The 25,227-nt window shown below is 42.1% G+C and overlaps 1 protein-coding gene across 5 annotated transcripts in view; it reads left to right on the top strand.

Moving 5' to 3' along the window:
* The first annotated feature begins 2,209 nt into the window (after positions 1–2,209).
* Positions 2,210–25,227, top strand: part of BRD3 (bromodomain containing 3) — an 89,300-nt gene continuing 66,282 nt past the window's right edge. For 4 of the 5 annotated variants that reach the window (XM_089685285.1, XM_089685283.1, XM_089685282.1 and 1 more), the window contains exon 1: positions 2,210–2,345. The gene's annotated coding sequence lies outside the window, so the exon portion shown is untranslated. The remainder of the gene's footprint in view (positions 2,346–25,227) is intronic. The other variant, XM_089685281.1, reaches the window with a different exon arrangement.

Raw genomic sequence — 25,227 nt, 5'->3', positions numbered from 1 at the left:
AAGCATGTATTTTCCAGCTGTTTCCAGTGAAAAGAAATGGAGCAGTTCCAACACAGAGAGCAAGCTTGCCTGCTGTCACATCCAACATGTAGGGGGTTTGCTAGGACCTGCAGTCCACCCTGAAGCCACCAGTTCTGGAGATTTGCTACTATGGACTCTGCCATGAATGGATTCTCATTCTTTGCAAGTATGCTGGGGCAGCCACAAGCCTGGAGTTAGGAATTAGAGACGTTAGGGAAAGACTGTGCACTTTGTTTTTGAAACTTTTATGCTGACAGTTTTTCGGTAAAGCTTTTGAAACTTTGTCCTTGCATGGTCTGAAGTTACTAAAGGAGTGTATGCAAGTAACTGGCACACACATAGTCCACAGCATAGGTCAGTTAAAGCACATTGGGGTATGAACACAGCACCAAAAAGTCAACCTGGTATAGTAAGTGGTTACCAGGTGTAACGGAAGCCAACAGTATAAAGCAGCCTGTTAAGCGTGCACCTGTGTCAGGTCGAACAGCCTCTTGCAGCGAGGGAATAGTTGCCAGCACTTTTCTCCTTGAGCGGTCTGTCCCCCAAAGCCTTTGGGAGCAGATCATCAGCACAGAGGTCCCCATCCTGTGCATTAGGTATGGGTAGGAATGAGGTAACGAAGAGCACGCATGATGTCAGTGCTAGGTGTTTGGCGGGGCTGTGTTCCATTACTGGGAGTGAGGTGGTGGTGGACAGATGAAGTGGGCATAGGCTTAGTGTCAAAAGTCTATAGTGAAGGTGTATGTTGACACGAGAACAAGTGAGTTTACTGAAGTACAAGTGGCCTTAGCATTGCCCTGGGCAGTGATGGAAATGGAACAAGTAAAGGTATGCCACGTGCAGGAGAGTGACCCTATTCAAAGTGCCTAGTGCAGCACAGGAGAACCCACCCCAGGGGTAAGTCTCCTATGTGACCCAGATGTGAAGCCGAATGAGAAGGTGAACATGAAGAGAGTGTCACCTGTCTGGCTGCCTTACATGTATATCCCATGGTACCTTGTGACAGGTTGTGAGGCTTATTGATGCACATGGGGAGTGAAGGCTGGCCTGTGTAGTTTGATCCAATAGAAGAGCTACTGTAGCTCAAATGGCTGATAAGTTAATGCTGGTTTTGACATAAAGGTGTTAGAACATTCAGTGAATCGCAGTTTGTTGTGTATGGGGATGTGTAGCAGCAGACCAGTCAGGGTGCCCATGCTGACCCATGTCCACAGCCAAAAGCACCTACAATGGGCCTGTGAACATCAGAACTGGTCCACAGAGCAATGGAAGCAGGTGGCCTGGTCTTCTGAATTCATGAATTGTTTGAGGAACACAACAAGTGTTGACTTGGCCTTCATATTCTCCATTTCTCAGTCCATCGAGCTTATAATTATTATTATTATACAGGATTTATATAGCCCCAACCGTTTGCTCAGTACTTTACAACATAAAGGGAGACAATACAGTTCAATACAAGAGGGTTAGGAGGGCCCTGCTCCTCGGAGCTTACAATCTAATATGTGGGAAGTGCTGGATAAACAAGTCCGATCTATGGAGGCCTCACCCCAAAACTTACAGAACTTGAAGGATCTGCTACTGACAGGTATGTGTCAGATACTACAGCATACCATCAGAGGTCTAGTGGAGTCCATGTCTTGATGGGTTATGGTGGGTGGTCATAATGTTATGGCTGATTAGTGTACATTGTACATTTTTTTTTAATCACTTATTATTTGTAGATCAGAGTATTATTATTGAATGTATTGGTGCTGTATTTAGTGAATGTATGTGGAAATGTATATGTTGTAGATGAGATCCCCTGGGCAGGGGTGACAATGCTCTCTTCTCAGTGTAGAATGGAGGGAAGTGTCATCATGTAGGAGGGAAGGGGGAGGAGGGGGGGTCCTTGTTCCTCCCCTCTCCTGGGCTGATCTGCCCCTCCCCTGTACTCTCAGGGGCCACACGGTGCAGCAGGGGCCCCAACAGAGCAGTAGAATTCAGCTGCTGGGTGACAGGGATGTTATACCCCGCTAAATAGGCTACTTTACAACCCTGTGTCCTTCTCCTGGCCGCTCCATTATACAGGAGGGAAGGAGGGAGGGCGACCACTAGTGCTGTCGGGATATGTAGTCTGCGCCGGTCACTGTGCTCCTTCTCCTCCAATAGCAACAGACTACAAGTCCCGGCGACCAATGCGCGCAGGGCGCATGCGCGGTGCTCAGTCGGTGCTGCTCTATTCTGCTGGTGAGGCGCTGGAGGGACGGCACGGCGGGCGGGCGGCAGAGCCCCGGGGAAAGTAATCCATCGTCCTCGCTCGTCACAGAACAGCCCTCATTGTGTGTGTGAGTGTAAGGGCCCCTGGGGTGCGGAGGAGGATAAAGTGGGGGGGCTCCTCTACCCCCCCTCCCCGCCATGGTAGCGGCCGCTCCGGCCTTTGTGCAGCCAGAGATACAATGTAACAAAGCGGCCGCGGCCAGGACTGATACATTGTATCTCGGGAGGAGGGGGGAGGACCTGGGACACTGGCCGCCTGGAGGAGAGGGGGAGGGGAACCCGGGTGCTTGTCTGCAGGTAAGAACTGCTGCAAGGGGTAAGGGGTGTTAGTATTGTTACAGGGGGCGGAGGGGGGTGGAGGTATTAGAATTATTACAGAGGGTGGAGGGGGGTATTATAATGACAGGGTGGGGGGCTACTGTCTGCAGGTGACAACTACAGGGAGAGAGTGCCTTATGAGATGAGGGACTCTGGGTGCTGACAGTGCCGGGGCCCTACATTGGATTGTGGAGCCCATCTGCAGCCACTGCTCTATGTACAACTTGTGGGGAGCTGTGTATATGTGCTGTTATTATTATTGTACCTGTGTGTTTACTAATAATTACCAATACCAGAGGCCCCTGATCCTCCCTGCCCTGTGTAGTGATGGATGGTTGGTGGAGGATTGTAGATCATCAAATTTATTTAATAGGGTTGGGAGTGGAGGAGCCCCCCACTTCCAGCTGTGTTTCCTAATGGACTTGCTGTGACAGGTCAGTGTGTTGATCTCTGTGCCCAGTGTTTACAAACAGCCACTCTGGTGTTTTACTTTTTTATTTTTTTTCACTCATTAGGTTTTCCAGATTATTTCCCAGTATGAGTACTCCTCCAGGACGCCATCCCTGGGTCACCGGCAAAGTATTCCACACATTATTATAACCTGTTGCCAGCTGTGTGACTTTATAGTAGGGATCTGCTAATCCCTCTGCCAAGCAGAACAGTCCTTTCATCTTTTACCTTTGTTTCAGACACAAGTGGGAGTATCAGAGGTTTGTTAGCAGAATTCTTTTAGGTCGCCTCTTTAAGGCGGAGGTGCTTCAGTTTTTGTGTATCCGTGAATTTTTGTATATATAAATCTCCTCTTGAAGTTTTCTTCTTTTTTTTTTCCTGTTCTCATTTAGAGGTGGCAGAAAGTGATTATTGGGTATGTAAGCAGTCCCATATGTGCCACTCTGGGGTGTGTATTGCACATGTGTTGCGGTCTCCTCTGTTGGGATGTGACCTTCCTGGGTGACCCCTATGTTTAGAAACTCCTTTTTCTGACAGAGGCTAAACTTTTCTGAAAGTTGCACTTTGTCTGCCGCTTCTGAAGGGGATTGGCGCAGGATGGCGTGCACTTGATGGTAATTGCCTACACATTTGCATCTGTTTGTTGATGGTCAGCCCCTTTCATCAGTTGCCTCAGAAAATTGTTGGTTGGGAATTTCTGCATCACGTTGTTCAATGTCCATCAATAGGGTAGCTTTAGCATTCTGACCTGTTCAGGCCCCACTCATATTCGTATGTTTTGCTACTCTATTCCTGAATCATGGCTGTGCTCAAGTTGAGGAATCTCATTCTCAATGGGGCCCTTCACACCTGAGCACTTTGTCACCAGTTTTGCAACACTTGAAAAAGTGCACATGCCACTTTTGGGGTATAATTGTACATTTTTGGTCTTGTAGAATTTAATATGAGTGTCTGAAAAATTATTTGCATTTTCAGGCTCTCCTGTTTGAGTCTGTGGGGACAAAAACATGGGATTCTGTTCCTGTACACACCAAGGTTGTTTATGCTCATGTCTAATATGAATGGGGGCTCGTTTCATTCTGGTTTGTTGCTGCTAAAGGGAATCATCTGGATTTTAGTAAGTTTTCTGTTTTCACACAAAATAGCACATTGTCTTTTGTGTTGTATTGGCCTTGTGTGAATGTTTTTAGAAAATTTTGCCACTTTTACATGTTCATTGCATAGCACAGCAAGGGGCTTTTTGTGATGCTGTAGTTTTTAAAATGAGCATAAATTCCTGGAGAGGGGAGTAAATACGTTGGTTTGTTTTCAAGGTGTCTCAATGAATAGCTAGTCTCTCCAGTTGATGGACTTGAGGAAAATGCTTTGGGATCCCAGCCACTACATCCTGGCGTTTTCCAGTGGCTGCAACATGATACTGTAGAGAGAGGAATTCTTGTAAGTTTCTCTGTAATGTCCTTGTGGCAGGTTTGAAGATGAAGTAATGGCATTGTTCCTCAAAAGTTTTCTGATTTTGGATCTAGCGTGCCTTGTGACATGCCATGTTTTTGTTTTAAAAGCCTGAACTTTGTATTATTATACTTTGCATCAGATTTCAAAAGAGGCTGGGCTGTTGTCTTTTTAATGTTCCAGCATCAATGTATTATGCAGTGCCTTCCAGGAGGCTGTATAGAAGAAACAGTTTGCCTCATTTAACAAGCTGTCTTGAATAAGCCACTTCTATATTCTATAACCAGACTCCTTCAAAATGAAAGTAGTATAACATGCAGAAAGTGTTTTTTAGACTCCTTGATAAATAAGTCCCAGTTTATCAAATAGGCACTCTTTCACTAATGGGCTTCAAATGCTGATCTTTTATTTGAGCTATTATCCGCCTGAAATTTGTGGTGGATATTATTGTGTTCAACTGTTTCATTTTGGCTGCGTAGATGCCATAACTTTCATTTTTAAATTTTTTGCTGAAACTCAATGATATAGTTTGCTTCTCATCTAATTTTTGAAGTAGTTACTTCAAAAGTTACTTGATTTGTATTCAATGCCTATGTATGTGGCTGTATCCTAAGCATTATCAACACCACCTTTTTGGGAACTTGTATTTTAGCTGTTTTGTAAGGGTTGTAAAGTGGCAGCAGGTGTCTTGACATACATAAGGTCACCTATTTCTGTAGTGGTTGATGGGTGCCCTGGCTTGTAACAAAATTGGACTGGTTGTCAGTTCTATGCTGATGATTAGCTGTATGATGGCTTGTCTCTGGTGTGCGTCTTGGTTGACTTCTAAGTGGCATAGTAGGCACTCAAATTGAATGGACTTAGTAAAGTCTACTCGTTGTTTTCATGTGTGTACCAAGACTGGAGCAGTTGTGCGTGGCAGCCAATCGGCTTCTAACTTTCACTTCTAAATCGAAGGTGAAGTTAGAAGCTGGTTACAATACACAGCTGCTCCAGGTTCTGTTTGCTCCAGTTTTGGTAAGTTTCCCCCAAGTGGTATATGGAACTCATCTCTCTTTATCAGGAATATAATAGCATACCTCCTGATATATTATTCCTGGCAAAGCTGGTGTAATGCAAATCTCAAAAGCAGTTCTCTCCTAAATACACATCTGTAGTTCTACATCTCCATTAAATTCTGGAACAAGCCAGTTTGTAAAGGGTTGGCATTTTCTGCTTTTACCAGATGTGACTGATGTCAGGTAGGGAGACAGGCTTTTTCCACCATGGTCACCAGACATGAAAGGTGTGTTGGAAACCGTGCTCGTCACCATCACCTTCACTAAGCCTAAAGAGACCTAAAAGCAATAGGTAAGGATTGTTCTCCTGGTTGGAGGGAAATTGGGGAAAGAACCTCCTTTAAAAAAATTATTAAAACTGGTATTCTTCCAAATATTAGTTAAAATTAACTGAATCGCTAGTTTTTTTTTTTTTTTGTTTTTTTTTTTGTTTTTTTCTGATGATAGGATTTCCCTCGTCCATAATGTGTTTCATCTACTTCTCTGTAGGTTATTGATACAATGTAATACAGAATTGTTGCTGGTGTGGCCACTTTGTGTAATTATTTGCAGCCTCTCTGCAGGGCTGATTGTACACTGCTAAATAGTTTGCAATTCTGCCATAGTTGTAAAGTGCATGCATGAAATATATATATGTTGCTCTGTGGTCTAGTTTAATACTGTATAAGACAGAAGTGCTATAATGACCAACATTTCACTTTGCTGGAACATACACTGCATTATTTTACCTGGACCCGCTGTAATGTCATTTACATTGTGGAACAAGAGTTGTTCCTTGTTTGCCAGTCCGTTACATAATAGTTCAGAAGGGAATATAGAGCTTGATTAACTACTTCTGTCACTCCTCTGGGGAATGTATATAAATGTTAAGAATTATCCCTCTTTTGGGGAATAAGATCTTGCATTTGTTTTTGTCGTTAATTAGACCTATGTTTTTTTTTTTTGTGTTTTTTTTTTTTTTTTTTTTTGTTGAAACACACCTACATTTATTTGAGTTTTTAATCTTGAATTCAGAGGGATATATAATAGATATATGATAAATATAAATTTTCTTGTAGAATTTTTTTTTTTATGTAAATTTCTATAAAATAAAGAATTTTAATGCTATTTAAAAAAACCTTTAATCTGAACCATACACACAGCAGGCAGTAATTTATAACATATTTCTGTTCTTAAAGTTTAGCAGTAGAAAATTGCGGTAAAAAGCTGTGGGTTTTTTTGCATGTGCGTTAACGCATCTGGAATTAATGCATTCTATTGGCCAGAATACATTTTATAATGCTCAAAAGCTTGTTTACTGAATGTGAGTTTGGTGGGGGATTTTACCTTTTAAACTCCTGTAAATGACTATAGAGTGCTTGGACACATAGGCTAACATGGGGCGTTTACAGGCAGAAAAAAAAGCTCAAATGCCTGTAAAAGCAGCATTTTTGTGCTCAAGTGTGCATGAGTCCTTATTGTAATACATGCAATAAATAACTTAGTTATTTACAAAACAACCCATTCAGTTTAAAAAAGAAATTAAAGGCAAAACATTTGTGTACAGATTAAAAAAAAGTCAAAAATGTTATATATATATATATATATATATATATTTTTTTTTTTAAGTGATCACATACTGTACTCTATGCTCTCATCTGCATAGAGAGCTGGGGAGGGGAGAGGTAGGGAGTAACAGCAGCACACTGAACCTCCCTGTGAATGGATGCGCAGGAGGAGGGGGCATGTCAGGACAAGTCTGATTATTGGAGGCGGTGTTCCCAGCACAGCTAGAGAACTGACCACGGTGTGGTCTCTTGCTTAGTATGGTCATTTTTAACAAGAAAGCAGAGGGACTGGCAGGTACATCAGGGATTTCACACAAATCAAGCAATACAAAGAGAACAGGGTACTTTTCATATAAGTACATGGTGCAGCAGGCACATATCAAGAATATTAAATGTTGGGTTTACATAATCTTTAATGTATTGCCACCCCCAATGAGGGTTCGGCGTACTAATTCTCCTAAACTTTTTTTTTTTTTTTTTTTTTTCTTGTAATTAGGAAACCCCTTTTATTTGTATGTTATCCATCATACAATGGAGTTAATTTTGTTTTTTCCACAAAGTAAAGGTGGGTTGGTGGGGTGACAACCAGTTTTGTGCGATCAACTTTCTAGCTACAAAAAGTAGTCTGGTAATTTGTTGTTGCAGGGTACAGTTCTGTATCTAGTAGTACTGGAATGCCTATTTTATGGTCAATATTAGTGGATAATTGTGATATTACTGAAATAGTTTGTATTCTTTCTATCCAATAAATAATTTTGGACAATTCCATAAAAGATGAATAAGAGTTCTTAGGTTACAACCACATCTGGGCAATTAGGAGTATCCTTTCTACCCCACATGAACCATTAATGTGGAATTTATCTTTAACCACTTGCCTACAGGGCACTTATACCCCCTTCCTGCCCAGGCCAATTTTCTGCTTTCAGCGCTGTCGCACTTTGAATGACAATTGCACGGTCATGCAATATTGTACCCATATGAAATTCCTTTTCTTCTTCTTTTTTTTTTTTTTTTTTTTTTTTTTTTTTTTTTTACACATAGAGCTTTCTTTTGGTGGTATTTAATCGCCACTGAGGGTTTTATTTTTTTCATTATAAACAAAAAAAGAGCAAAAAAAAGTTTTTCTTTTGTTTCTATTATAATATTTTGTAAAGAGGTAATTTTTCTCCTTTCACTGACGTGCGTTGATGAGGCGGCACTGATGGGTAGCACTAATGGGCACTGATGAGGTGGTATGGATAGGCGGCACCACTGTGCGGCACTGCTGGGTGACACTGATCATCAGGGCCCTGATGATCAGTGATGATCTATTCTGACAATTGACGATGTCACAGCGTGAGGAAAGTGCAGCCAATAACCGGCAACTGTATTTACCCGGTGATCTGCTGTGTCATTGGACACAGCTGATCATGTGGTAAAAGGCTAATGTGATTGGCCTTTTACCACAGCATGTGATCAGCTGTGTCCGTATGACACAGTGATCACGGAGATCGCCGGGTGTGATCACAGAGATCGCCGCTGGGGGCACGCGGGAGGGCGCATTCTGGGAGGGCGTCATATGATGCCCTCCCAGAACTGGGCAACCACGCTATAGCTGTCATTTGGTTATAGTGTGGTTGTCAAGTGGTTAAATTAAAGGATACATTCACCTTTTGCACAAAGATAATAAATGCACTTTTTTTGCAGGTAAAAAAGATATGCATTTATTATTTTTGGCTGCAAGAGCCTGTAAAGCATTGCACCAGCGAACAGCAGACCGCTGGTGCCATGCAGGTCTCCTGCTGCAGATTTGTCAGTTCATCTGCATGCCCATACAGAATGTACAGGCAAGCAGATATACTGACAGGGAAGATTCAATGAACTACTATGGTGCTCCGCAGCACCGTGGTAATTCATTGAGAGCTACAAGCCGACAGCCGCTAAGGCTGTCGGGACTTGGAGTTCATTCATTCACGGAACACTGTGAACACTTAGATCTTGAACTGTTGACAAGCAGTTGTATTAAGGAGGGTAGAGGTGGGTTTGACCATGAAGTTCTTACACTTTTGCCATTTTAACATATTCATAAAAAGTGTGCTTTAAGATAGTAAATTATTTATTTTTGCATCACTTTTCCCAGTTAATGTGGTTCTGGGTGTTTTTAATATCTAGATTGTGAATAAGGCTGCATTCACACTTGAGCGTTTTGTAGCTTCAGAAAAGCTCAAACTTAAAATCAGTTGTTCTCTGTGGTGCCTGTTCACACCTGATCATGTGAACAGGCACCATAGAAAACAATTTATTTTTGGCGCTTGGAGCTAAAAGGTACAAAACGCTCGTGTGAATGCAGCCTGAGGATCTAGTGAAATCCACTTTAATGTAGTACACTTCTGCTCAAAAAACTGTAATGCAGAATGAATGTGCAGAAAGGGTAAAGTGGACCCATCCATATTTTTTAACCTAAAAGCTCGCTTACCAGTCTTGCTTCAGTAGCTGAAGAGATGTAAAGGGGCTAAAAATTCTGCTTCAGGAGACATCGCATGACCGAATGTGTATGCTTTTGGACAGATGCTCGAAAGTGTGATCTGGGAGTAGCAATTTTACCCCTCTACACCAGTAGAATTCTTAACCTCTTTAATATTGGGCACTTTTACCCCTTACCTGCCCAGGCCAATTTTTAGCTTTCAGTGCTGTTGCACTTTGAATGACAATTGTGCGTTCATGCAACACTATACCCAAACAAAATTTTTGTTGCCGTTTTCACACAAATATAGCTTTCCTTTAGTGGGTTTTAATCACCACTGGCTTTTATTATTTTTTGCTAAATAAGCAAAAAAAGACAAAGTGTTCTCTTTGTTTGTTATATTTATATAAATAATAGTTCTTCATAATTGTAGGCGAAAATGTACTTTGCTACATTTCTTTAGTGAAAATAGCCAATCCTGATTTACCAATCTCATTTCTTGAGGCCCAAAAATGTCAGGTCAGTGTAGATATCCCTCAAATTACCCCTTTTTGGAAAGTGAAGAATCCAGGGTATTTAGTAGGAGTCATGCCAAGTATTTTGAAGTTGTAATGTTGTTTTCTTTTTCTCTTTTGAAAATCAAGAAATTTAACAAAGAAAACCATTTTTTTTTTGTTCTATTCACCAGTGATCCTATAACTGGTGTGGTGGCGATCAGTGAAGCTGACTGGTGGTAATACAAATTTTTTTCCAATTTTATTACATTACTTTTTCTTTTTTAATTTTTTTTTAATACACTGTGACATTGTACTACTCTGGGGAAGTATTCAGGATTTTTTTACATATTATGATTGCTTATAGCAGTAAATTTCACTGCTATACGCAAGCATTTAACTGAATGAAGTCAGTTTAGTTTTTTTGTTATTAGCTTTGATTGGCCACAGCTAATCACATGGTACAGATGGGCTGTAGTTGGCCCTGTCTGGTCAGTGATCACATGGTACAATCACAGCTAACAACACAATTGTAACAATGAATGGCATGAATTGAAGCCATTCATTGTTTACAATTGTCATGTGATCTGATGTGATTGTTCACAGCGATCACATGGTACTGGCAGTGGGGCCGGTACCCTGATCATTCATCAGCTTTGTCCAGTGCACACAGCCAGTGACAGATCACGCCCGCAGCATGACCGTGTGCAAGGCTTGTTTCCAGAGGACATCATATGACGTCCACTCTGAACTAAGAAAGTCCTGTCCGGACATCAGTTTACTATGGGCCAGGCAGGAAGTGGTTAAAAGAAAAGTTCATCTTTCGTAACATGTTACATGTAAAGTTCCTTTCACATGGGGCAGAATCCGATTAGATCAGCAGGGGATCTGTTCACTGATGTCCTGCTGAGCAGAGTCCCTGTCTGCTCCACTTATGCAGAGCGGACATAGGCTAAGGCTGTGCTCTACGCGCAGTCCGGTATGAACAGATTCCACTGTCTGTTTATACCCAGCTGCCCTCTGATCCGCCTAGAAAGAAGGGGATGCATACCCTTCGTTTTCTTTGTTTTTAAGCGGACTTGATCAGATTGGAGGTCGGCAGCTGTAAACGGACACTAGTCCGTTTATACCTGCCAGTCCATAGGGGTGAATGAGGAGTCCAATCATGACGCTCTAAAAAACTAACAGGCGGACCTGATCGGACTCTTCATGTGAAAGGGGCCTTACACCCATTTTCAGGGTGTAACATGTTAACAATATACCACTTCCTGGGAGCACAGAGAAGATACCCAACGTCCACCCTTTCCCTCGTGCAGTGAACCTAGAGGCACTGTGCTGTGAGCACTTCTGGGTTCAGATGAATGCTGATTGTACCCAGTTACACAACAGATTGCCTTAAAAGATCAAGTACAGAAAGTACCCAAAGTGCAGCAGAGACTCCAGGTAGGACTAATTGGCAGCACAGTGGCAAAGTGGGTAGCAGTTCTGCCTGGCAGCACTAGGGTCGTTGGTTCAAACCCCAACCACAGCACTGCCTGCCTGGATTTTGCATGTTCTCCCTGTGACTGCCTGGGTGTCCTAGGTGCTTCGGTTTCCTCCCACACTCCAAAGACATACTGGTAGGTTAATTGGCTCCTGTCTAAACTAGCCTTAGTATGTGTATGTATGAATGTAAGTTAGGGACCTTAGATTGTAGGCTCCTGGAGGGTTAGGAACTGATGTGAATATACAATATACTGTAAAGCACTGTCAAAAGTGCTATATAAGTAACTGTAATAAATAAATAAAATAATATGCCCCTGTTGTCTCCATAAGGAGAACCTGTCACCTGTTTTCCCATATAGGGATTTTAATTGCCCTTATATTGCAATACAGTGAAATGTAAAAAAAATAAATAATAAAACCTAATAAAAATAGAACAAAAATGTTAAAGGTACCCTGTCTACCTTGCACGTACATATGTAAAACACATACCTAGGATGCATTTTCATAACTCCACTTGTGCAATTGGGTATTGCCATCCATGCTAAAGTGACAGTAGTAATTCTAGGGCTGTCATTTACACTTAACTTCAATTTTATGAGCTACAGAGGTTTTTAAAGCTTTATCTGTGTAAAATTTTGAGTATCAGTTTTGTTGCTGTTTCTTGGATGGACGCAATTTTGAGGCCTGACACATTTTTTTTTTTTTTTTTTTATCAATTTACTGAACACAATGTCATCTTTGATATTTTATTAAAAATGTGTTTGCATGTAAATTGTCTTTAAAATATTTACAAAAAAATATAGGTTTCATTATTGATTGCACAAATAATGTAAAACATAAAAATTTTCAACTGTCATCCTTTTTTTTTCTAAATGTTCTCTGTTTTTAACATGTATATCTTCTGGGAGCTCTTTTAGGTAATAAAATGGCCAGACTTGGACACGTTTTGCGTGGTGAATTTTCCATTGAAATCCATAAACGTGCATCTCTATGCATGCATTAAGAAGTACAGTCAGGTCCATAAATATTGGGACATCGACACAATTCTAACATTTTTGGCTCTATACACCACCACAATGGATTTGAAATGAAAGGAACAAGATGTGCTTTAACTGCAGACTGTCAGCTTTAATTTGAGGGTATTTACATCCAAATCAGGTGAACGGTGTAGGAATTACAACAGTTTGCATATGTGCCTCCCACTTGTTAAGGGACCAAAAGTAATGGGACAATTGGCTTCTCAGCTGTTCCATGGCCAGGTGTGTGTTATTCCTTCATTATCCCAATTACAATGAGCAGATAAAAGGTCCAGATTTAATTTCAAGTGTGCTATTTGCATTTGGAATCTGTTGCTGTCAACTCTCAAGATGAGATCCAAAGAGCTGTCACTATCAGTGAAGCAAGCCATCATTAGGCTGAAAAAACAAAACAAACCCATCAGAGAGATGGCAAAAACATTAGGCGTGGCCAAAACAACTGTTTGGAACATCCTTAAAAAGAAGGAACGCACCGGTGAGCTCAGAAACACTAAAAGACCCGGAAGACCACGGAAAACAACTGTGGTGGATGACCGAAGAATTCTTTCCCTGGTGAAGAAAACACCCTTCACAACAGTTGGCCAGATCAAGAACACTCTCCAGGAGGTAGGTGTATGTGTGTCAAAGTCAACAATCGAGACTTCACCAGAGTGAATACAGAGAGTTCACCACAAGATGTAAACCATTGGTGAGCCTCAAAAACAGGAAGGCCAGATTAGAGTTTGCCAAACGACCTCTAAAAAAGCCTTCACAGTTCTGGAACAACATCCTATGGACAGATGAGACCAAGATCAACTTGTACCAGAGTGATGGGAAGAGAAGAGTATGGAGAAGGAAAGAAACTGCTCATGATCCTAAGCATACCACCTCATCAGTGAAGCATGGTGGTGGTAGTGTCATGGCGTGGGCATGTATGGCTGCCAATGGAACTGGTTCTCTTGTATTTATTGATGATGTGACTGCTGACAAAAGCAGCAGGATGAATTCTGAAGTGTTTCGGGCAATATTATCTGCTCATATTCAGCCAAATGCTTCAGAACTCATTGGACGCCGCTTCACAGTGCAGATGGACAATGACCCAAAGCATACTGCAAACGCAACCAAAGAGTTTTTTTAAGGGAAAGAAGTGGAATGTTATGCAATGGCCAAGTCAGTCACCTGACCTGAATCCGATTGAGCATGCATTTCACTTGCTGAAGACAAAACTGAAGGGAAAATGCCCCAAGAACAAGCAGGAACTGAAGACAGTTGCAGTAGAGGCCTGGCAGAGCATCACCAGGGATGAAACCCAGCGTCTGGTGATGTCTATGCGTTCCACACTTCAGGCTGTAATTGACTGCAAAGGATTTGCAACCAAGTATTAAAAAGTGAAAGTTTGATTTATGATTATTATTCTGTCCCATTACTTTTTTGTTCCCTTAACAAGTGGGAGGCACATATACATACTGTTGTAATTCCTACACCGTTCACCTGATTTGGATGTAAATACCCTCAAATTAAAGCTGACAGTCTGCAGTTAAAGCACATCTTGTTTGTTTCATTTCAAATCCATTGTGGTGGTGTATGGAGCCAAAAATGTTAGAATTGTGTCGATGTCCCAATATTTATGGACCTGACTGTATGTTGACATATAATGATGCAGATAAAAGCGCTACGATTCCCATAAACGCTCACTGATGTGTGTTGAGATGTATGTTGACATCCAATGCGAGCGTATTGTAATATGCAACGTGTTGTGATTTCAATGGAATTTGCATTGGGGGAAAACACATAGGTGTGAATCCCGCCATTGTGATTTTAGATATTGGGTTTATTTTCTTTTACTTTTTTATTCTCTTTAAAATTATCTTTCCATTTTCAACAATAAATTGGGAAAATAGTTTTTGCTTTATTGCTCCTAATAGAGTTCCATTATATCATTCATTGACATTTTCTCTGAAAGAATGTTGCATATGAAATGATACTTGTATTTGATCGAATGATATAGCATCATGGCATGGTTACAAGCTTACCTCCAGCTCACCCAGCACATCCTATATAAAGGCAGTACTAGTGATGATTAAGAAAAGTTTTCCATTGCAGTTTTGGTGTCCCCTCTTTTTTCACACTTTGCTTTGTTCTGCACCTCACTTAATAGCTGCATTTAAAGAGTTCGTAAACCCAACATTTCATATTCCTGATATGTGCTTGCTGTACCATGTACTTGTATGCAAAAGTATCCTTTTTTCGTTTTGTATTGCTTCCTTTGTGTGAAATCCCTGATGTTCCTGCCAGTTCCTCTGCTTTCCTATTAAAAACTGTACAAACTAGGCATGAGAGCACAGCATGGTCAGTTCTCTAGCTATACAGGGAACTCTATGTGCTGTCCTCCAATGATCAGACTTGGCCTGACACCCCCCGACCAGCCATTCAGTGGGAAGTTCAGTTTACTATATTTTCTCTTCCCCCAGCTCTCTGGTCTCAGCTCTGAGGAGCTTAGAGGGAATATGATCACTTATAAAAAAAAATGTATATTGTGGGTTATTTATTTGTATGTATACACAAGTGTTTAGTCATTCATTTGCAGGTTGCTTTACAAGCTGAGGGTTTACATGTACTTTAAAGTTTTACTAAAATAAAAAATCAGCCAAAGAGACTTTACTTGTCTTCAGTGAGATGTATCCCTTTGGAATTCTATGTCTCCATCCCCACTGCTGAAATCTTCCAGTGCAGTAAGTTTTAATAGAAGTAATGCTGGCCATAGACGGGATGTTTATCAGCCGAATTGTTGGCCGATAAACGAAACATTGGTCATTGCTGCCACCAATGCTTACGAAAAACGGCCGTTTTTCGTAGATTTTCCGGCATGACCGTTAAAAAGAAACAAGAAGAAATGCGAAAATCAGCCGACAACATTGTCCCACTAACTGTGTGAATATAGGTTGATTATTCGTTCGGCCGGTAAACGACCCATCTATGGCCTGCATAAGGGGATGTCGCAGGTTCTCATCAAGAGTGCCTGGCTACGCCTGCTCTTTCTGCCAAACTGCTCCATTTATAGAAGCTGTTACAGTTTTCATGAATTAAACAGGTTCGCCCCCTTGATTCAGTCATAGAAGCTGTAGTACCAGAAAGGATGGGCACTCTTGATGAGTCCCTGTCACAGCCCCTTAGTTCTAGTAAGCTGTGCTGCAGTGGAAGATTATGGCAGCTAAGAGGAGGATTCAGGAGCACAAGAAGAGACGCATTCTCCTGAAAGTAAGTAATGTCCCTTGTGCTGTTTTTTTTTTTTTTATTATAAACTCAGGCTTTGAATTATACCTTTTTATTAAAAACTTGTTCTAGTTTGCATGTATTAAACTCTCAATCAGACTGTACCAGCTGGTTTATACAGGCTTTTAAATGGTGAGCGGCTTCCCTTTCTTTTTGTTAATCTTTGTGTGAAACTTGTGGAGCTGCCATTGACCATCAGTAGCCGTCTCCCTGTGTTGGAGGATCAGTGGAGTCTGCCTGTAGAGGATGATTACATTTTGTTTTAGTTTGGACTTCATCTTTTGTTTTTGTTTTTTTCTGAGGGAAATCTAACATTTTAGAGTTTGTTACTGAGACAAGAACAGATGGGGTACTCCCCCCTGGTAGCCGTTAAAGGTGGGATTTCTACTCACTTTGAAAATATTTTGCTTACTGTTGTGTCAGTCAGATAGGAAGTGAGCAGAAAACTTATAAACAAGGACACACAAGACAGATGTTCAATTCTTTTACAACTTTTTCCAAAATCAGAGGAAAAAAGTTTAGGCTGGAGATGCACTTAATAAGAAACATCCTACTTTAATACTAAATACTTAATATTTAATACACATTAATATTTTTGTGTTAAAAAATATTCCAGGGTGCGCTAGACTTGAGCCCTGCAGGTCTCAGACTCCAGAATTGGTGTCATGCCTCTGCCCCTCTCCCCTAGGCCATTCACAAAACATATGATCGATCACAGATGCATTTTACTGGAGACGTGAGATATGTCGCACTCCTGTCCAGAGTGGCCTGGAACTACCGCAGGAGCTGTACTATTCCTGACAACTAAAAGGATTGTTTAAAACAACTCTGAAAGCCAGCATGAATCTAATTGATAGCGGAGGTAAAAAAGTATTAACAGCTGTAAACCTGCTAAAAGATTGTGTGCAGAGTTGAGCTTAAAAGTGTGATGCATCGCATAATGAGTAATGAATTGCTCTACTGCTGTCAAGTCAGAAATCCTCTTCTTTAGCTTAATGTGAGATTTATATATACGCAGTCAGAACAGGCTTCTTACATGTGTTTATGGTATAGGTAGTTACCGGTGGGTCTATAACTATGCACTTAGAAACTACTTTTCCTAGTGCTTCATTGAGGTGGGGTTGCAGTCATGTCAGAGAGTGAGCAGAGAACTGCAACCATGGTACAAGGTGGTTGCAATTTCCAAGACTCTGATAGTAGCCCAGTCAGAAGATAAGCATACCATCAACTATAGGGCATCAGTCATCAGTGTTGCTATAGGTTAATACATTTATTTCAGAACTGAAACCCACGATCCTCACGCGATTCCTACACCATGTTCAAAGCACCCCGCAGTTTTGTCCTGCAGTGAGTGTCAGTGTTAACGACACCTCAATTGCAGATCACAAACATGGTGCATTTTGCCTGCACTGAATCGCATGGTACAAAAGTATCCGGTTGTAATGCATTTCCAAAATTAGTACATGCACTACTTTTGGTGCGATGTGGGCTCATTCAAAATGAAGGGCTCAAATTGCACTGCACTAAATCACGTGAATCAAACAGGAGCACGCTGTGCGTTTGTGTGCGATTCATAGTATGAAACAAGGCTTGCCATACATTGTTAAGCAATGGCACCATTGTACAAAACAAAGGTTTATGGCTGATTTTTTTTTTTTTTTTTTTGTCAGATCGTCATATTTTAGCCAAGTGCACCACTGCTCACGGTCAGTTATCTGAATTGTTGCAGGCTGCCAGTAATGAATTATCATTTGTACAATAGTCTTGTGGTTCAATAATTCAACTGGAAGAATGTATTGACAAAATACTGTATGCTGCAATTTTCTTATTACTTTTCATTCAAGTGATGTGTATAACAGAAGTACATCTCTGCAAACAGATGGGGCTGTTGGTTGCTTGACCCTCTTCTGCATTGTGGTTCTCTACCTCCCTTTTTTTTTTCTTTTTTATTTTTCTTTTTTCTTTTTTCTCCCCCCCCCCCCCACCCCCCCAGGAACCCTCAGACACTGGACACAGCAACAGTTATCACAATATAAAGACAAATAGAATCTCAATTAACAGAGAACAGACATATTGGTCGATTTACTTAAACTGGAGAATTGAGCTGCATCAGATTTTGCACTCTCCAGTTTTGGTAAATCAGTCCCCCACTTGAGTACCATAAATGTTTAGTCTTTTAAGTGGTTATCCATGAAGAGAAATAATAAAATGGTATAACCAGGTATACCATTGTTTAAAGTGAAATTCCAGGCTCTAACTAAACTTAAAGGATAAGTTAACCTTTTGTAGCACGTTACATGTTGCACCCATATTCAGGGTGTAACATGTTACTAAAAGATCGGCCCCCATTGTGACAGTTAGCGGGGGATCTTCTCCTCCCCGCAACTGTCACAATTTAAAATAATGTGGCAAGGCAGTGTTTTGTGAATGAATGAACTACAAGTCCCAACAGCCTTTGCGGCTGTTGGCTTGTAGTTCTCAATGAACTACCACAGAGCTGTGGATTTTGTCTGTCAGTATATCTGCTTGCCCGTACATCCCTTACGGGCAAGCAGATATATTGACAGGTCTGTAGGAGACCTGCATGCCCCATCGTTGGTGTCAGTGGGGGGAATATTGCCCCATCGTTGGTGTCAGTGGGGGGAATAGTGCCCCATCGTTGGTGTCAGTGGGGGGAATAGTGCCCCATCGTTGGTGTCAGTGGGGGGAATAGTGCCCCATCGTTGGTGTCAGTGGGGGGAATAGTGCCCCATCGTTGGTGTCAGTGGGGGGAATAGTGCCCCATCGTTGGTGTCAGTGGGGGGAACAGTGCCCCATCGTTGGTGTCATTGGGGGGAACAGTGCCCCATCGTTGGTGTCATTGGGGGGAACAGTGCCCCATCGTTGGTGTCATTGGGGGGAACAGTGCCCCATCGTTGGTGTCATTGGGGGGAACAGTGCCCCATCGTTGGTGTCATTGGGGGGAACAGTGCCCCATCGTTGGTGTCATTGGGGGGAACAGTGCCCCATCGTTGGTGTCATTGGGGGGAACAGTGCCCCATCGTTGGTGTCATTGGGGGGAACAGTGCCCCATCGTTGGTGTCATTGGGGGGAACAGTGCCCCATCGTTGGTGTCAGTGGGAGGAACAGTGCCCCATCGTTGGTGTCAGTGGGAGGAACAGTGCCCCATCGTTGGTGTCAGTGGGAGGAACAGTGCCCCATCGTTGGTGTCAGTGGGGGGAACAGTGCCCCATCGTTGGTGTCAGTGGGAGGAACAGTGCCCCATCGTTGGTGTCAGTGGGAGGAACAGTGCCCCATCGTTGGTGTCAGTGGGAGGAACAGTGCCCCATCGTTGGTGTCAGTGGGAGGAACAGTGCCCCATCGTTTGTGTCAGTGGGAGGAACAGTGCCCCATCGTTTGTGTCAGTGGGAGGAACAGTGCCCCATCGTTGGTGTCAGTGGGAGGAACAGTGCCCCATCGTTGGTGTCAGTGGGAGGAACAGTGCCCCATCGTTGGTGTCAGTGGGAGGAACAGTGCCCCATCGTTGGTGTCAGTGGGAGGAACAGTGCCCCATCGTTGGTGTCAGTGGGAGGAACAGTGCCCCATCGTTGGTGTCAGTGGGAGGAACAGTGCTTCATCATTGATGTCAGTGTGGTGGAGGGGGAAATAGTGCCCCATCATTGGGGTCAGGGGGGGAATAGTGCCCCATCGTTGGTGTCAGTGGGGGGAGGAATAGTGCCCCATCGTTGGTGTCAGTGGGGGGAGGAATAGTGTCCCATCGTTGGTGTCAGTGGGAGAAATAGTGCCCCATCGTTGGTGTCAGTGGGAGAAATAGTGCCCCATCGTTGGTGTCAGTGGGAGAAATAGTGCCCCATCGTTGGTGTCAGTGGGAGAAATAGTGCCCCATCGTTGGTGTCAGTGGGAGAAATAGTGCCCCATCGTTGGTATTAGTGACACAAATGATGGGGCACTATTCCTCCCACTGACACCAATGATACTTACCTTGCTGACCCCTGCTCCAGCCTGGGCTCGCTCTCTCACTTACCTGTCAGCTGTCTTCCTTCTCTGGCCGCTCTCCTCTTCACTTACTCCGGCAGCTCCCTCGATCTTCTTTGATCTACGCGCGCTGCCGCTCGGCTCCTCCTCTCCAAGCTCCACCTCCTCGCCGGTGATTGGCCGCCTGTGTGCCTCTCCTGAGCTACAGTTCCGGTGGCCAATCAGTGGCGAGGAGGCGGAGCTGTTGAGTGATCCCGGAGGTGTGGCCAGGTGACAGGGCAGCGTATCATCCCGCCCACACATCGCCTGAGTCAGAGGAGCGGTGTCTCGGTTCCTAAGACCATCGGAAATATGTGTTTTCCGATGGTCTTAGGCGACCCCTGGGAAATGGTCGTTCGACCCCCAGGTTGAGAACCGCTGCTGTAGAAGGAAGATGCTTATACTTGTCTATTCACAGCACACGGACTCATATTACCTTATTCCCATGCTTCCCTACTTTTAAGGGGCAGGTCCAAAATTTAGGTGTTCCTTTAGGTGGAATAGTTCTTCAAATTTCTAGAGGGATCCAATAATAAGTTCCCAGATCTACCTACCTGCAGTGACCTTTTGAAGGTGTGTGCCTCTCTGTTCCTCTCTGTGCTGGATCTTTCATTTTTACTTTTTGGAGAATGAGCAGGAGGAGTGAAACTTGTAAAGGAGGGTAAACCAATTTTTTTACCAATTCACTTCTCAAAAAATGTTTTGATGTTTGTTTCCAAAAAATGTAAGTTGTACCAGTGATTCTCTTTGCAATATTTTTAAAGCCCAAAGTCAGCAAACACTTTTGATGCAGGTTGTTGTAGCTGTGAGACTTCTGTTACAGTTTGTGTTCCAAGTTGGGGAGCTTGACCCTTCATTTTGCATTTTTTTCTGATGTTTTGCTGTCACATGGAGAGAAGTACAGTAATAGGCAATTTCGGCAGTGGAAACCTAGACCGACAACAGTTGAATATTTTAAGCTCTCATGCACACTGGGCGTTTGTGAAGATACTTCTAGGGGCATCAGGTGTTTTTTAAATTTTTTATTTCTGTCTCTAAATTTCCCCGCATGTTATCCTATGTGGCATGCATTGCAGCAATCTATAGGATGTAGAGCCATTGATTTCATTTGTAGAAAACCTGTCAAGTGAAGAGACATAGTCATTGTCATTGCTGACCTGTGGTTCAGGTTTATGCGTGTTAATTTCATCCTTACATCATCACTAAACAAGTCACTGAGCAATAACAAGAATTCAGGTCACAAGTCCTGTGTTTGTTGAGGCTGAGGCAATGTATTGACCAAAGTGGCAGAAAGTGATGTCCGCATATACAAAGTGGTTATCACAGATTGGAGCAGTATATCCTTTAGAATGGAGAAATTGTTGTCTTTACCTGCTAGCCTGCTCCAGTGTATTCATCAGATAAGCCTCCTGTGCTATACTTGATGGAACATTGTGGTATTCAACTCAGGGATGTTAATTTTGCTTTCCTGTCTTTCCATCTGAAACCAGATGTACCTGCTTGACCGGGATGTGACTGCAGGAAAAAAAGAATCCTTTGAAATGTTAGCTGTGCCATTAAACTTTGTTTCTTATTTTCCTCTCTTTTAATATCTGACAAAGCTGGTTCAAAAACCCAGGACTATCATTTAAATGATGCAAGCTCATATTATCTCTCCTTCTAAAAGAATACATATTGTAAGTGGGATTACTACTTGTAATCTTAACTTCAGCAGCCATACTGCTGCTTCTTTTAGTGTATGTTGCTGAGAGGCGTGGCAATGACATCACGATCCCCACCTTGTCCAATCAGAGAAAGCTTTGCGTTTAATTGAGTAAATGCAAAATGTTCTGTAAATAGTTCTCATGCCAAATGGGACCAATGTAATTGTGCAAAAATGTATATTTTATGTATATAAAGTATATTTGAACACACTCCTTGTAAAACAACCCTTTTAGTTTAAAATAAAAGTGAAAGGCAACATTTTTGTGTATAGAGAAACATAGGTGCCTCCTTCTTTTTTCTTTTTTTTTTCCCCCCCTTTTTAATCACATCCTCTGTTCTCAGCTGCACAAGGAGCTCAGAAACCTGGGGGGTGGGAGAGAAGTTGCAATGCACTGATCTTCCCAGTGAATGGTTGTGCAGGGGGGCTGGATTAGCTCTCAGCACAGCCAAAAAAGTGACCATGCTGTGCTCTCATGCCTAGTGTAGTCAGTTTTTAATAAGCAGAGGAACTGGCAGGAGCACCAGGAATTTCACACAAAGGAAGCATTATAAAGAGAACAGGATACAAGTACATGGTACAGCAGGCACATATCAAGAATATGAAATGTTGGGTTTACATTTTCTTTAAAGTAGAACTAAGGCAAAACATGACTTTAGCATTTCAGGTAGAGTAAAGGAGGGTTATAACCCCTGTAAGGTTTATTTTTGCGGTGTCCTATTGGGGAGATTTCCCCTTCCTGTCCATTAGCCGAAACATGAAGTGAGAGAAAATCCCTCTAAAGTGAGGGAATCCCTGGTTGTCACCAGAACTTGTGTCCCCTTTGGAAAATATCCCCACTGTTTCTGTTCTGGGGACAACCCAAAAATTGGAGTTTTACTTTTATCAATGAAATTGGAAAAAAAAAAAAAAAAAAACAGAACTAATAAAGAGGGTGAACCTGCAAGGTGTTCTAATCCCTCTCTATTCAAAACTAAAAATAAAAAAATTCCTTTAGTTTTGCTTTAAAGTATAAGTAAAGGAAAAACTTTTAGTTTTGGATAGGGTGCAGAGGGAATAGAATGCCTATTAGGTTTTTATTGCTCTCTGTGTCACCTTTAGGGAGATTCACTCTCTTTGTCCTGTTTACCATTATCATTGAATGTGAAAGAAAAACAAAAATCTTACATTTTGTGTTGTCCCAAGAAAAGTAATAGAGGGGAAATCTTCAAATAGGGACGCTGGTTCTGGTGACCTGGGGAGTGCCAAACAAATTCCTTTAATTTGCAGGGATTTCCTCTTGCTTCCTTTTTTGGCAATGGGACAGGAAGTGAAGGGAAATCTTCCTAATGGGACATAGAATAATATTAATAAAAAAACGGGTTCTAACCCTCCGTTACTCTATCCATGGTGAAAAAGAAAGTTTTGCCTATACAGTAGTTAGACTTTCAGCTTTAACTGAATTCTATACCAAAAGTAATCATTTCAGTTTTGTGCTAAGCAGCCAATCGGATTGCACCTTCCATTTTCCTTGTAGCAAGTTAAAATATAAAAGATGTTTAATTTGGCAATACACTTTCATTTCACTTTTCAAAAAATGAGCATCTTTTGTTCTGCTCATAAATCGGATTGTATAGTGTATGCGCAGTATGAAGATGATACTTGGTGAGGTGTTCTATTGTTGTAATCTCTGGCCTACCTGGGTTGTGCAGTTGCAGACACAGGGCCCCAAAGTCCTGGCATTTCACTGCCTGGTTACATGAGGCACATCCGTCTGTTACCTTTTGCTGTTATCTGAAAGAAATATTTCTGTGTGATGTAAACAGACATTTATTTTTACGTGCATTTTTTTACAGTTATATTTTTTTATATCCTGAAACTGTTAAAAACAAGCAGATGTCACCAGCCAGTGTCAGGAGAATACTCCAAATTATTCCATGGAGCCAGTTTTCATTGTTAATTTTAAATGTCTCTAGCTGCATAACGTAACAGGTTACTGAAAGTATGATTAACATTCCCCAGTGGTTACAGTTCTAGGGAATATATTGTTTTATTAGAAACCAGACAGTTGTAGGGACGGGGCCAAAAACCCTTTCACCAAGGTACTGAAGGCCAGCATTAAAGGCCAACTCTACCTTTTTAGAGTTGCATCCATGTTTATGGTGTAACATCATAGTTGCATGCAAGTAGGATGCATAGCTCCTTGTTTGGGCTTTATCTGTGCTATATATGGGTGGTTCTGGATGAATTGCTTTTTATTTAGGCTGTATATGGGCCCCAATCTAGCGATTCTGGGTGTACTATTTAAAGTGGAAATAATATATAAACCCAACATTTATTCCTGATATGTGCCTGCTGTACCATGTACTTGTATAAAAAAAAAAGTATCCTCTTCTTTGTATTGCTTCCTCTGTGTGAAATTCCTGGTGTTCCTGCCAGTCCCTCTGCTTTCCTATTAAAAACTGACCATACTAGGCAGGATACCACAGCGTGGTCCGTTTCACTAGCAATGCTGGGAATTCGTTGTGCTCTCTTTCAATGATCAGACTTGTCCTGACACCTCCCCCCTCCCCCAAACAGCCATTCAGTGGGAAGATCAGTGTGTTGCTGTTTCTTCTCCCCTAGCTCTTATGCAGCTGAGAACAGAGGGAATTTGATCTCCTAAAAAAAAAAAAAAAAAAAGGGGGGGGGGGGGGAGGTATTTAGAATGTGTATTTTTTTATATATATATATATATCTATACACAATTGTGTTGTCTTTCATTTTAATTTTATACTGAATGGGTTGTTTTACAAGGTAAGAGTTTACAGTTACTTAAAGGCTTCTTTCTCATGTTGCCATCTTATAAACCCTGGCATTTGCACATATATGCCACTGGTGTCTTCTAGGTGTCTACGACCTGGCAGAGACCAGCAACGCATATGTACATGCCCAACAGGATTTCTGCGTCTCTACACAAACACTGACAGCTTCTGGCAGATTGCCACTATGCTGCCCAGCGGGGTTTGTGCACACATGCATACATTTGTTGTGCACACACTGCACAGTTGTGGCTTAGTAACATACTGCATTCTGGGATAGCTGTGACATAGCTATCTCAGGTGACATCAGGGGTCTGGAGTTTTCGCAGCCAAAAAAGGTAAAAAAAAAATAAAATTTTAGTTTTAAAAAAGTTTGGTTTTTTTTTTTTTAGCGTGGTAACCCCGAGCTACACTCGGGCTTACCATGCGGCGTTGCTCGGGGAGTCCTTGCAGCACTTACCTTGTCCTTCGCTCCCACGATGTGTCCCCTGCAGCGTCCCCGGCCATCTCCTCCGGCCGATGCCGGCATCCGGCTTCCGTGTTCCGGTCCCTGTGACGTCGGGATGTACGGGCGCCTGAACCGGCGGCAAATTTGAAATTTTTTTATTTCTTTTTTTTAAAATGATTATTACATAGTAAAACATTGCTGTTTCAATGCATTTCACATACATTTTGTCCCTACTGCTTTGTCCTGTGCCCTGGCTGCATTTTGACTGTTCTTTCTGCCTGGAAACTTAGAAAAGTCCATGGCATCCAAAAAGCGTCCCTTTACGTCAAAAGCGGTTTTAGACCAGCTAGAGAACAGCGATAGTAAATCAGAACCACTTGTAGAATTGAGTGATAATGATTCGTGGGGAAATTCGTCATCAGACACTGAAAACAATATTGCGACTTTGCTCAGCGATGTGCGAATTTATTTCA

This window comes from Staurois parvus, unplaced genomic scaffold, assembly GCF_062004578.1.
Source record: "Staurois parvus isolate SC_StPar_1 unplaced genomic scaffold, SC_StPar_1.0 ptg000365l, whole genome shotgun sequence".
NCBI lineage: Eukaryota > Metazoa > Chordata > Amphibia > Anura > Ranidae > Staurois > Staurois parvus.
This window is presented reverse-complemented; position numbering and strand designations above follow the sequence as displayed.